The sequence below is a fragment of the Bufo bufo genome, chromosome 3 (assembly GCF_905171765.1).
Source record: "Bufo bufo chromosome 3, aBufBuf1.1, whole genome shotgun sequence".
Lineage (NCBI taxonomy): Eukaryota > Metazoa > Chordata > Amphibia > Anura > Bufonidae > Bufo > Bufo bufo.
Window position 1 is genome coordinate 385312398 of NC_053391.1, and position 14404 is coordinate 385326801.

Here is a 14404-nt window from a genome sequence, read left to right on the forward strand (position 1 = left end):
TCTCACAAGCAGCCCAAAACGGATCAGTTCAGCCCCAATGCATTCTGAATGGATAAGAATCCACTCAGAATGCATCAATTTAGCTGCGTTTGGTCTCCGTTGCGTTTTTTAGACGGTCACTAAAATGCAGCTTGCAGCGTTTTGATGACCGTCTGACTATGCGGAGCCAAATGGATCCGTCTTGACTTACAATTTAAGTCAATGGGGACGGATCAGTTTTTCACTGACACAATATGGTGCAATTGAAAACGGATCCGTCCCCCATTGACTTTCAATGTAAGTCAAGACGGATCCGTTTTGACACTTTTTTTTTTGAGAATAATGCAAACGGATCCGTTATTAACAGATACAAGCGTTTGCATTATTGATGCAGATCCGTCTGTGCAGATAGAAGACGGATCCGCACCAAACGCGAGTGTGAAAGTAGCCTTATACTGGAACGCTTGCTTTCTGACTCTCTTCTGCCACTCTCTACCATTTGTTTCCTCCAAGACCCTGATGCTGCCACCACCCTATATAACACCACAATAAGTACAGCTTTGGACACTGTTGCCCCCCTCACACACAACAAAACCCCAAAAATCAACAGACAACCCTGGCACAACACCAACCTGATAAAAAAACTCAGACAAGCTTCCAGGGCTGCTGAGCGGCGATGGAAGACATCCCATTCTAAGGATCACTTCACCGCATACAAGCAATCATTCCTCATATTTAAATCCTCACTCGCTGATGCAAAACAGGCCTACTTCTCATCTCTCATATCTTCCCTGTCCCACAGCCCTAAACAACTTTTTAACACTTAACTCCCTTCTCTGTCCCCCAGCGCCCCCACCCTCATCTTTTCATCTAAGCTGAGGACTTAGCTATATACTTCAAACATAGGATCGTCAACATTAGAGAAAGCTTCAGTGCACAGTCCCCACAGACCCTCTACACAACTGCTCAGTCCTCTACTCCCAAAACCCGCTTCTCCACCATTACAGTGGAGAAAAACTCTCCACTCTACTCTCCAAATCTCATCTCACCACCTGTGCACTTGACCCAATCCCATCCCACCTCATACCTAACCTCACCACAGTGTTTATCCCAGCCCTAACCCATCTCTTCAACCTATCACTAACCTCCGGTGTCTTCCCCTCTGCTTTTAAACATGCTACCATTACACCCATCCTCAAAAAGCCTTCACTTGACCCATCTTCTTTGTCCAGTTATCGCTTCTTTGTCCATATCACTTCTTCCGTATGCCTCAAAGCTACTTGAGCAACATGTCCATTCTGAACTGTCCTCTCACCTCTCCTTCTGCTCCCTCTTTGACCGGCTACAATCTGGCTTCTAACCCCACCACACGACTGAAACTGTCCTTACTAAAGTCACCAATGACCTGCTAACAGCCAAAACCAAAATACATTACTCTGTCCTCCTCCTCCTTGACCTGTCCTCTGCCTTTAAAACTGTTGACCACTCCCTTCTGTTACAAACTCTTATCTCTTGGCATCACTGACCTGGCCCTCTCCTGGATCACATCATACCTCACAGATCGGACGTTTAGCGTCTCTCACACCACCTCCTCGTCTCATTTCCTCTCTGTTGGTGTCCCGCAAGGCCCTCTGCTCTTCTCTATAGAGTCCCATGGCTTTCAGTATCACTTTTATGCTGACGACACACAAATCTACCTCTCTGGTCCAGACATCGCCACCTTACTATCCAGAATCCCACAATGCCTATCTTCCATAATCTCCTTCTCCTCTCGCTTTCTAAAATCTAACATGGATAAAACAGAATTCATCATCTTTTCCCCCCATCTTGCTCAACCCCCCCAACAGACCTATCTATCACGATTAATGGCTGCACACTCTCCCCAGTCAACCAAGTCCGCTGCCTTGGAGTGACCTTGGATTCTGCCCTCTCCTTCCGACCACACATCCATGCCCTTTCCACTACCTGCTGCCTCAAACTCAAAAACATCTCCCGCATCCGCACTTTCCTAAACTTTGAGTCTGCGAAAATGCTTGTACATGCCCTTATCATCTCCCGCCTAGACTACTGCAACATTCTCCTCTGTGGCCTTCCATCTAGCACTCTCGCACCCCTCCAATCTATCCTCAACTCTGCTGCCCGACTAATCCACCTCTCACCCTGTTACTCCTCTGCCTCTCCCCTCTGCCAAGCTCTTCACTGGCTCCCCATTGATCAGCGAATTCAGTTCAAAATACTAACAAATACATACAAGGCCGTTCACAACCTGTCCCCTCCCTACATCTCTGAGCCACTTTCCCGATACATCCTCACACGCAATCTCCGTTCCTCACAAGACCTCCTTCTCTCCTCTTATCACCTCTTCCCACAATCGGCTCCAAGATTTCTCCCGTGCATCCCCCATACTCTGGAACTCCCTACCCCAACATATCAGACTCTCACCTACAGTGGAATCCTTCAAAAGAAACCTGAAAACCCACCTGTTCAGACAAGCCTACAACCAGTGACCCTGCTGCCTCTATATCGCCATGACCAACTTCCCGCACCTACTGTGTCCTTTTCCTGTACCATGTAGATTGTAAGCCCTTGCGGGCAGGGCCCTCTCTCCTTCTGTACCAGTTTGCAACAGTTTGTAACTCGTCTTGTTCATGCTTCGGGTACTTTCACACTAGCGTTTTTCTTTTCCGGCATCGAGTTCCATCACAGGGGCTCAATACTGGAAAAAAACTGATCAGTTTTATCCAAATGCATTCTGAATGGAGAGCATTCTGTTCAGTATGCATCAGGATGCAACCGTTCAGTCCCTCTTACGTTTTTTGGCCGGAGAAAATACCGCAGCATGCTGCAGTTTTCTCTCCGGTCAAAAATCCTGAACACTTGCCAGGATGCCGGATCCGACATTAATTTCCATTGAAATGCATTAAGGCCGGCCCCAAGTGTTCCAGCCAAACGGATCCGGATTTCCGGTCTGCGCATGCGCAGACCTGAAAAAATTCAAAAATTAATAAATACCGGATCCGTTTTTCCGAATGACACCGGAGAGACAGATCCGGTATTTCCATGAATTTGTCAGACGGATTCGCATCTGGATCCGTCTGACGAATGCCATCGGTTTGTGTCCGGATTGCCGGAACTGCCTGGCGGAATCCTCTGTTGCAAGTGTGAAAGTACCCTTAGTGCAATTGTCTGCATTAGGTGTGTAATATGTATACCCCTTTTCATGTACAGCGCTATGGAATGAATGGCGCTTTAATAATAATAAATAATAATAATACTATATATCAGTCTGCTCAGCTCCTCTTGCTTTATAACATGCTGCCTGCAGACTGCACTGCAATCTTATGATGACAGGCTCCCTTTAAACGATCTAATCTACTCTAGAACTCAATTTGGACATATAAAAAACTTGCGATAAATTTTCTAGTTCTAGTTTGTTGTTTTGCTTGTTCTTTTCCACACATCGGAGGAACGTGCTCATATTCCAGCTGAAGCATATGTCTACTAGGGACATGTCAGATACCACTTTCATGCTAAATATTTAATTGGAAAGACCCTACTCAAATTACACAAAGTAAAGGTAAACGAGGCCTTTGGATGTCCTTACGTGTCCACCATCAGTCACATTAAATAGTGACCTTGCTTCCACTGGAGAAAGAAAAAAACAAAACTGTCCTGCAGGAATGTTAAGTAGAATATAATGAGGTATACATCTGTGCTATCTAAAGGTAGATTTACACAGGACAATTCTGCAGCCGATCGGGACAGTTGGCTGCTCTCTCAGTAAAGGAGACATTTACGTGCAGCGATCTTATATATTTTATATAATATAACATAATTAGCAGAGATGTAAGACCACAAAAAAAGAAAGTGCGGTTTCCCCATGCAGGACTTTTGTCTCCGCTCAAAAATCATGTTTCGAGCGGACACCGAAAGGACCCCACTATAGTCTATGGGGTCTTTAGGCTCCGTTACACTCAGTTAGGTCTCAGTTATCTGCAGAATCCGTCCTTTCCGTTCTCCTGCTCCTCAACGGAGCCAGAGAACGGAAAGGAGAAACGGTGATGTGAACGAGGCCATAACTGTATTGCCTATAACTACTCCTATTGTTAATATTATATACATCACTATCATATTGTCGTACTAACCCTCAGGGAAACCGCACTTTCTTTTATTGTGGTTTTACATGTCTGCTAATCATGTTATATTATTATATAAAATCATTGAATAAAGATTCTTTTTATATTTGAGCCATAAAGACGCTGGTGTCTTTTTGTAGCCATTTGTATTGGTATAGAGTTAGCTCTATTTGAGGGGTTTTTGTTGAGTTTTTTTTTTTATTTACAGTCTTATGTATAACCTTTTTGTAATAATTCACAGTGATAAAGTAAAACTAAAAAGAATTGAAATGTGTAAAATCTTCCTAATCCTATCAGAATTCACCCAAAATCCAAAGCAAGCAGCATTTTTGTTTAGTTGGCATTATAAATGAACCAGGTCGCAAAATTGTACAGGATTGAAAGTCACTTCTAAATATAGCTCTTCACTTCAAGCCAATATTTCACCATTTTATTATCTGATCTCATCATAAAAATATAAGCTTCCAAAATGAGCACATTGAAGTGGTGTCCAGAAAGACAGTTACTTTTGTAATTTACTTTCGGTTACAAAAATGCTCCAGTGAGAGATTCTAATTACTTTATTATAATGGCGCCCCTGGTGATTAAATCTGTATGGTAATATGTGCATCCACCTGCTGAGGTGGTCGCACATGCTCCGTTCCATCCTGCAACTGCCATCAGCAATATCTACTATTAGAAGCTGTGACAATTACAGGGAGTGGGCTGCCACAGAAAGGACCCCCCGCCCCCCCATCTCCCGAGAAAGGACACAACCTTTGAACTGCCAAGCTGAAGCAATGACTGTGGAGATCTCTGGATCCATGTGAGGTACAGGGCTGGTTCTATCTTTGTTAGAAAGGTATTGCCATGTACTGCATGATGAGCGATTTTTATATTTTTCACACCAGTCATGGCATAACCCCCTTAAATACTTTTCTCACCAAAAACCAATTTTTTTTTTTTATACATATGAATGTAACATTTCTGATATTCTAGTACTTTTTCCCAAAATCACTAACCCGAGGGAACAAACTTCTGCAGAATAAACATTGCGGTCAGCAAGCCAGAACAGATCCCATCAGAGGAAAGCAGGAAAACCTTTCCTTGGTAGTAGCTTACCATGCAAGGATTACCCGTCCGCGTTGTTCTTTCTAGATCACTTTCCTGTCTCTGGCCATTCAGTATTCCAATCACCTCATATCTCCTCTCAATACACATCAGAGGTTAGTTTGTAAGCTCTTGAATGGAAATTCCCTAATTTTATTGGAACTACTAGTGGATTGCCTACCTTCTTAAAGGGAACCTCTCAAATTGAACATGGCATCTAAATGGCTTACACCATGTTATAGAGCAGGATGAGCTGAGCGGATTCATATATAGTTTTATCGGAAACTATTCAGTATAACTTGTATTTCATTCATTTAAATTCCTGCTCATTCTGGGCTTTAAATTCAAGAAGACGGTCCTATCAGTGACTGACGGCCATCCCTCTATGACTGTGTACACAGATAGCTGTCACTGACTGAAGTCAAGGAGACGGTCCTATCAGTGACTGATGGCCTTCCCTCTATGACTATGTATACAGATAGCTGTCAGTCACTGACTGAAGTCAAGGAGACGGTCCTATCAGTGACTGATGGCCTTCCCTCTATGACTGTGTACACAGATAGCTGTCAGTCACTGACTGAAGTGAAGGAGACGGTCCTATCAGTGACTGACGGCCATCCCTCTATGACTGTGTACACAGATATCTGTCACTGACTGAAGTCAAGGAGGCGGTCCTATCAGTGACTGATGGCCTTCCCTCTATGACTGTGTACACAGATAGCTGTCTGTCACTGACTGAAGTCAAGGAGGCGGTCCTATCAGTGACTGACAGCCTCCCCTCTATGACTGTGTACACAGATAGCTGTCAGTCACTGACTGAAGTCCAGGAGACGGTCCTATCAGTGACTGACAGCCTTCCCTCTATGACTGTGTACACAGATAGCTGTCACTGACTGACTGAAGTCCAGGAGATGGTCCTATCAGTGACTGACAGCCTCCCTCTAACGCTGTGTACACAGATAGCTGTCAGTCACTGACTGAAGTCCAGGTGACGGTCCTATCAGTGACTGATGGCCTTCCCTCTATGACTGTGTACACAGATAGCTGTCAGTCACTGACTGAAGTCAAGGAGACGGTCCTATCAGTGACTGATGGCCTCCCCTCTATGACTGTGTACACAGATAGCTGTCAGTCACTGACTGAAGTGAAGGAGACGGTCCTATCAGTGATTGACAGCCTCCCCTCTATGACTGTGTACACAGATAGCGGTCAGTCACTGACTGAAGTCCAGGAGACGGTCCTATCAGTGACTGACAGTCTTCCCTCTATGACTATGTATACAGATAGCTGTCACTGACTGAAGTCCAGGAGACAGTCCTATCAGTGACTGATGGCCTTCCCTCTATGACTGTGTACACAGATAGCTGTCAGTCACTGACTGAAGTCCAGGAGACGGTCCTATCAGTGACTGACAGCCTTCCCTCTATGACTGTGTACAGAGATAGCTGTCAGTCACTGACTGAAGTCCAGGAGACAGTCCTATCAGTGACTGATGGCCTTCCCTCTATGACTGTGTACACAGATAGCTGTCAGTCACTGACTGAAGTCCAGGGGACGGTCCTATCAGTGACTGACAGCCTCCCCTCTATGACTGTGTACACAGATAGCTGTCTGTCACTGACTGAAGTCAAGGAGGCGGTCCTATCAGTGACTGATGGCCTTCCCTCTATGACTGTGTATACAGATAGCTGTCAGTCACTGACTGAAGTCAAGGAGACGGTCCTATCAGTGACTGATGGCCTTCCCTCTATGACTGTGTACACAGATAGCTGTCAGTCACTGACTGAAGTGAAGGAGACGGTCCTATCAGTGATTGACAGCCTCCCCTCTATGACTGTGTACACAGATAGCGGTCAGTCACTGACTGAAGTCCAGGAGGCGGTCCTATCAGTGACTGACAGCCTTCCCTCTATGACTATGTATACAGATAGCTGTCACTGACTGAAGTCCAGGAGACAGTCCTATCAGTGACTGATGGCCTTCCCTCTATGACTGTGTACACAGATAGCTGTCAGTCACTGACTGAAGTCCAGGAGACGGTCCTATCAGTGACTGACAGCCTCCCCTCTATGACTATGTACACAGATAGCTGTCAGTCACTGACTGAAGTCCAGGAGACGGTCCTATCAGTGACTGACAGCCTTCCCTCTATGACTGTGTACACAGATAGCTGTCAGTCACTGACTGAAGTCCAGGAGACGGTCCTATCAGTGACTGACAGCCTTCCCTCTATGACTGTGTACAGAGATAGCTGTCAGTCACTGACTGAAGTCCAGGAGACAGTCCTATCAGTGACTGATGGCCTTCCCTCTATGACTGTGTACACAGATAGCTGTCTGTCACTGACTGAAGTCAAGGAGGCGGTCCTATCAGTGACTGATGGCCTTCCCTCTATGACTATGTAAACAGATAGCTGTCAGTCACTGACTGAAGTCAAGGAGACGGTCCTATCAGTGACTGATGGCCTTCCCTCTATGACTGTGTACACAGATAGCTGTCAGTCACTGACTGAAGTGAAGGAGACGGTCCTATCAGTGATTGACAGCCTCCCCTCTATGACTGTGTACACAGATAGCGGTCAGTCACTGACTGAAGTCCAGGAGACGGTCCTATCAGTGACTGACAGCCTTCCCTCTATGACTGTGTACACAGATAGCTGTCAATCACTGACTGAAGTCCAGGAGACGGTCCTACCATTGACTGACAGCCTCCCCTCTATGACTGTGTACACAGATAGCTGTCAGTCACTGATTGAAGTCCAGGAGACGATCCTATCAGTGACTGACAGCCTTCCCTCTATGACTGTGTACACAGATAGCTGTCAGTCACTGACTGAAGTCCAGGAGACGATCCTATCAGTGACTGACAGCCCTCCCTCTATGACTGTGTATACACAGATAGTTGTTAGTCACTGACTGAAGTCAAGCAGGCGGTTCTATCAGTGACTGACAGCCTTCCCTCTATGACTGTACAGAGATAGCTGTCAGTCACTGATAGGCCTGCTTGACTTCAAAGACCAGAATTAGGGGGAATTTAAATGTATAAATTAATTAACTTAAATGTTTTTCCACAAAACTATATATCAACCTGCTCAGCTCCTACTGCTCTATATGCTGCTTGCAGACTGCACTGCATTTTCACAATGACAGGTCCCCTTGAAGTCAGAGTGAGCTCTTTGAGAGGCTTGATATTATGCTGTATAGCTGGTTGTCTCAGAACACATCGTAATGTTCTCACACTTGTTCTATAGAACTTTCAGACAGGCTATACAGCAGCATTTTAAAAGGGGGGGGTCTATAGACACATCCATGCTGGAACTTAATATTACAGCTGCTAGCCTGCCTGTTCCCTCCTCACATACGACACCATCAGAATACATTTACAAAGCCTTACCACTATGTGTACTTATATCACGTACCGTAACCTTATTATAGGCTAGTATAGGAGTTTTACTACTGCTACAAGTGCTGCAACATTGGATTCTCAAAATTATGTTTTAAAACTGCAAATCACAGTAGCTGGAAATGGCCATTTTGGAGTCATTCTTCCCAAGTCATAGCCTGCTACTGATTCAGTGGCTAGAAGATAAACTAATATTCCATTTCATTTCTTCTTAGCACTGGAGGCCCATAATAAGGAAGAGGATGATGAGAGTGGTGATGCGCTCTATGGCAGGTCCTTGGGAATTAATGTCAGGAAGTATGCGCATCCACCTCCAGTTATTATGGATCTGTTGGCAGGATGTCATTAGATGGCACACTTTGTACAGTCCCTCTTGTGTATCATCCCTTTACCATCTTCAGGAAATCTACTTTTCTGCTGCCTGCACGTAGTGTGACTCAGGCCTCTAAAGTTACCCAGCTCTATGAGGACAATAGCAAAGTTTCTGGGAACATGCTAAAGGAGTATGTGCCCAGCTTTGTGTGTCTGTAGAATGCTCCCCTAGAAACTAGCAGCTTCTTCTAATGGCAAATACATCGAAGTGGTATGGCAATAGTTTAGCCCTGGCTCCCTACAAGCATCACTCCATCACAGCAACAATACAGTAGCATGTGGGTAAATGTCCTACCTTCTAAATGTGTTGTAGCACTGCACATCAGATAGTCCACAACTGCTCACTTACACCAGGACCACAACAGACAAAGCCCCCTGCTGCCGGGAGCAGCCCTGAACCCTCCCAGCAAATCGCCACTCACAGATCTGCATGTGCTACATGATGGGAGGGGAGACAGCCGGCAGTGGGGGAGGGAGAGAAAAGAAAGAGAATGAAAGAAAGAGGAAGAGAAACTGCTCAAGTCCTGTCATATTGTGTGCCAGTCCTAGTGACAGTGATCATCAGTCACCTGCCCTGAAGCCTGCACCCAGGCCTGGGAGTCGGAGCAAAGGTTGTGTGGGGTCAGTGGAGCTGCAAAGGAGATCAACCCGGCAGGAGGGAGAAGAAAGGGGGGTATGCCAGCTGAAACTCATGGAGTCACTTTATGTCACAAAAGGAGAAAGTATTACAGAAAGTATACCTGAAAAGGAATATAGGATATAAGGAATATAGGAAAGGAATGTAGACAATTACAAGGCTTCAGCTAAATCCTGGCCATGACTGTTAGGGGAGCTGCACACGCCACGGATTATGTGCTTTATATCCATGTGGATTCTCATGCGGACCGTAGTGTTGATACAGCACCAGCAAAGTGTATGAGATTAGACAAATGGTTTTTCTGTGCGGAAATTGACCTGCTGTGTGGATGTGAAAATCTGCATCATGTCAAGTCCTTGTGCGGATTTCACCCTTTTCAATGCCAGGGTGAGATCTGTGAATTTTTTTAATCAAATCCGCACCGTTTTTTGGGGTGGATTTGGTGCAGAAACACACAGAAATCCGCACACAAAAAAACGCAATAATTTTCTGTTTTGAAACCCCCAGCGGTGTATAGGTAGCCTTAGGCCCCATTCACGATGCAGATCTTGCAAAGGCGAAATCTGCCGCATATTCCATTTTCTGCAGCGGTTTTTCAATTTGAATGCCCATCAAATGAAGCTAAACTATGAACAGTCATCCATAGCTGATTCCAGTGGCGTTTGTCCGGACACTGCACCAAGAAAAGGACATGTCCTCCCTTTCCGCGGATGCAGCTAAATCACCAGCCGCACCAGCGTCAGCACAACCACCCATTGAAAACAATAGGAAACAGGCTCCGCCGGATTTTAGGGGCACAATCCGTGCCAACAGACACTATTTGAACAGGGCCTTAATGATCACTTTAGAGGACGTGTCACATCTTTCTCAGAAGTAACTCACTAATACACCCGCACATACCCACTGTATTCAATATGCATCTATACACGCCCTGTGATTCTGGAGAAAGAGGAATGAATCCAGATTACAAGTAAAATAACCAGCAAAGCCAGGGGGTTACTGTAAATGGCATCCCGCTCATAAGCATTTGCATCGCCAGGAGGCATAACAACGCTTACAGTATTTCTAATTAAGTTTGCTCCGTTTTGACAAGTGAGGATATGATTTATGAAAAGGCTATACAAGCAATGGGATGTGGGAAAAAGACAGTGTGTACGTAATGAACTTCATGTCAACCGTTATGAATACAGAAATTGTTCCTTTTCTTCCTCTTTAGGTTACATGCACACGAACGTTGTTCATTTCTGTGACCGTTCCGTTTAGTTTTTTTTTTGCGGATAGGATGGGGACCCATTCATTTCAATGGGTCCGCAAAAAATGTGGACAGCACACCGTGTGCTGTCCGCATCAGTATATCCGTTCCGTAGCCCCGCAAAAAAAAAAGAACAGTCCTATTTTTGTCCGTTTTAGGCATTGTTACAGTGGATCCGCAAAAAAAAACGGATGGCATACTTTTTTTTGTGGACCGCAAAACACATACGGTCGTGTGCATGTAGCCTAAGTCTAATGAATCTATATGTAGGTGCTAATGTAATGCACAGTAATTGCAGAAAATGAGAGCTGTTATATTTCACAGAACCAATTCACTAAAGAGGTCATGCAGAACTTTGGGGTTTTAAATGAGTGAAAATGCAGCTGACAATCACTTGGGAACGTGCCGTTCACTTTTCAGTCAACTTGTTTTCTGGAAGATTCATCTCCTAATGCAGAACCCAAACCACATAAATGGCAAATGCATCTTTCCACTGATACCTTACTGGGGCTATTTTTACAATAGGCGTGTGAAAGATTTTTAAGTGTATGTTCAGACGGTTTAAAATAAATGGCAGGAAAAAATTAAATAAAATCTGACACTGAATTATCTTTTGCTTTACACGCAGTTTTTTCTGCTTCCCTCTGATTGAACAGGATCATCAGCCAGAAGACAGGGCAGGATGCCTTATTTCAGCTTGCTGATAAAATCTGCGCGATTCAAAAAACAAAACACTGACTCCCACAATGAGATTTTGCTGTGGAAAAATAGTCAAAATCACCTGCACAAAACTGTCAGGATGACCTGTATTTTTTTTATGGCATCATTTTCGGCTACACATATTTTATACCAGTAATATTGGCAGGTTTAAGGCCGCCTAAGTGTTGGCTGTAAAAAGGCATGTCGGTGGTCACTATTTACATATTGATGGTTCCCGACTCCTGGCACCCTCGCCGATCAGCTGTAATGAAATGGCTGAGAGCTTAGGCCTCTTCCTACGTTCACCAGTCACGTGAATAGGGCTGATTTATGATACCAAGCACAGCCGCTATACAATGTACGGCACTGCGCTTAGCTGCAAGGAGGCTACAGCACTCACCCGAGCTTCCTGAAACGGCTGATCGGCAGGGGTGCCAGGAGTCAGAGCACCATTGATGTAATGTTGACGACCTATCCTGAGGATAGGCCATTAATATGAAAATCCTGGAAAACCCAGTGTATTTAATTTTTTATGTAATACTATTAAAGGGAATCTGTTCCTACCAGGTTTGTGCTGCCTCATGTGAGCACAGGGGCGCTTACTTTTTCTTCATGCTCCATAAAATGACTGTTTAACAGCTGCAGCAGGAGGCGGACGCTGGCGTCTGCCCAATGGTAGCATGCACTCCAAAACCCTGGACGTTCAGAGTTTCCCAGCTCCTTCAACATTCCCTCCATACGTACATAATTACATATGAAATTCTATTTTCTGTCCCACAGACAAGGGGAGTAGGTTAGAGCAACGATTACTTCCTAAGGATAATTGACTGTTTTGCTTCTTTTATGTAGTCATATACTGTATGTAGTTCTGCTGACAATCTGCATAACACATATTGATGCAAATTATGGCGCACACCATATCCGAGCCTGATGGAAAGAAAAAGGGTGTGGGTCTCACCTGCAGTGGTGTGACTTCTGCAGTCCAATCGATTTACTATCATTTAGACCAGAAGATGGCGTAAATTTTAGTTCAAATCTATGCCAGCTCATATCTGTTTGCACTGATGGATTTTATACTAGGGATGGCGTATGTAATGACCATCTTCTTTACACACACAGATGATGTTGGAGGGTATGAAGGATCGGACCAACTGAAGTTTTCCACTCGATCCTTCAGATCTCACAGGACATAAGCCTCCACCAGAAGAGTCTGGCAGCGGCTTTTTCCTGTGTCTCATACATGCTTGGCAGAACTGAAAATGTATGGGGGGTGAAAGAGATAGCTGTGGGTCAAACAATCAATTGTCCGACAGCTGCTAAATGTGTATAATAGCTTAGGCTACTTCCGCACTCACGTTTGGTGTGGATCCGTCATGGATCTCACAGACGGATCCGCGCCGATAATACAACCGCATGCATCCGTTCAGAACGGATCAGTTTGTATTATCTTTAACATAGCCAAAACGGATCCGTCTTGAACACTATTGAAAGTCAATGGGAGACGGATCCGTTTTCTATTGTGCCAGATTGTGTCATAGAAAACTGATCCGTTCCCATTGACTTACATTGTGTGTCTGAACCAAACGGATCCGTCCCGTTTCATCAAGCGGATAGCAAAATGCTGCAAGCAGAGTTTTGGTGTCCGTCTCCAAAGCTGAATGGAAACGGAACGCAGGCAAACTGATGCATTCTGAGCGGATCATTATCCATTCAGAATGCATTAACGCAAAATTGATCCGTTTTGGACCGATTGTGAGAGCCCTGAACCGATCTCACAAACAAATCAAAACGCCAGTGTGAAAGTAGCCTTAAAGAGGGCCTGTCACCTCTACGGACATGTCTGTTTCAGTAACTACTTACGTTCCCCATGCAATAACAATTCTGGAGCATCTATTCTTATGACTCTACATCGTGCTATTCCTTTATTATTCTTACTAGACGTTATAAATGAACTGCTAAAAGTTTGCAAGGAAGGTCCAGCTGGGTGTTACCCTGCACAATCTGCTACTGATTGGATAGTGTCGGACTGTTTAGGGACACATCCAAAACTGGAAACACCCAACACTGCTAGAAATTCATTCATTACTTCTAGAACGAATAATAAAGCAATGGTAAAACCGAGTCTAAAAAGATTAGATGCTCCAGAATTGTACAGGATGCAAGTGGTTACTAAAACAGCCATGTCAGGAGAGGTAGCAAGTCGTGTAATGTTAGCACTATGAGCCACAACCCCCCCCACCTCCTGTGTCACAGAGGAAGTTGTGGGTATGCTCTGATTACAATCAAGGTACAAACAAAACACTTGCCTTAAGTAACAAATCCCATCTCACACTGACAGGTTATCTCTAAACAGGAGGCCTAAATAGTAGAGAAGTGATAAGACGTCTTGTACATACAAGATTACTGTCAGCATGAGAAATCACAGCCCATTAGTAATGCCAACTGAGGAGAAGACAACTTCAGCAGTTTTAACCATCGCAGTCATGAGACACTGCTAAAGGCCAACCAAGCTTTTGTTTGGCTGTTAACCCTCGATGTGTTAAAGAAAAAATGGAAAATCTGCCAATAAAAGTGAAATTTAGAAATGTCATCTCCATTTTCCTTTAATTCTCATGGAACACCTAAAGGGTTAACAAAGTTTGTAAAATCAGTTTTGAGTAACTTGAGGGGTGTAGTTTCTGCAATAGGGTCATTTATGGGGGGTTTCCACTATGTAAGCCCCACAAAGTGACTTCAGACCTGAACTGGTCCTTAAAAAGTGGGTTTTGGAAATTTTCTTAAAAATCTTAAGAATTGCTTCTAAAATTCTAACCCTTCTAATGTCCTAAAAATTTAAAT

At 44.4% G+C, this 14404-nt stretch overlaps 1 protein-coding gene across 3 annotated transcripts in view; it reads right to left on the minus strand.

Annotated features, from left to right (window-relative positions):
• Window positions 1-14404, minus strand: part of SCML2 (Scm polycomb group protein like 2) — a 107333-nt gene that overhangs the window by 21618 nt on the left and 71311 nt on the right. The gene's annotated exons all lie outside the window — the stretch shown is intronic.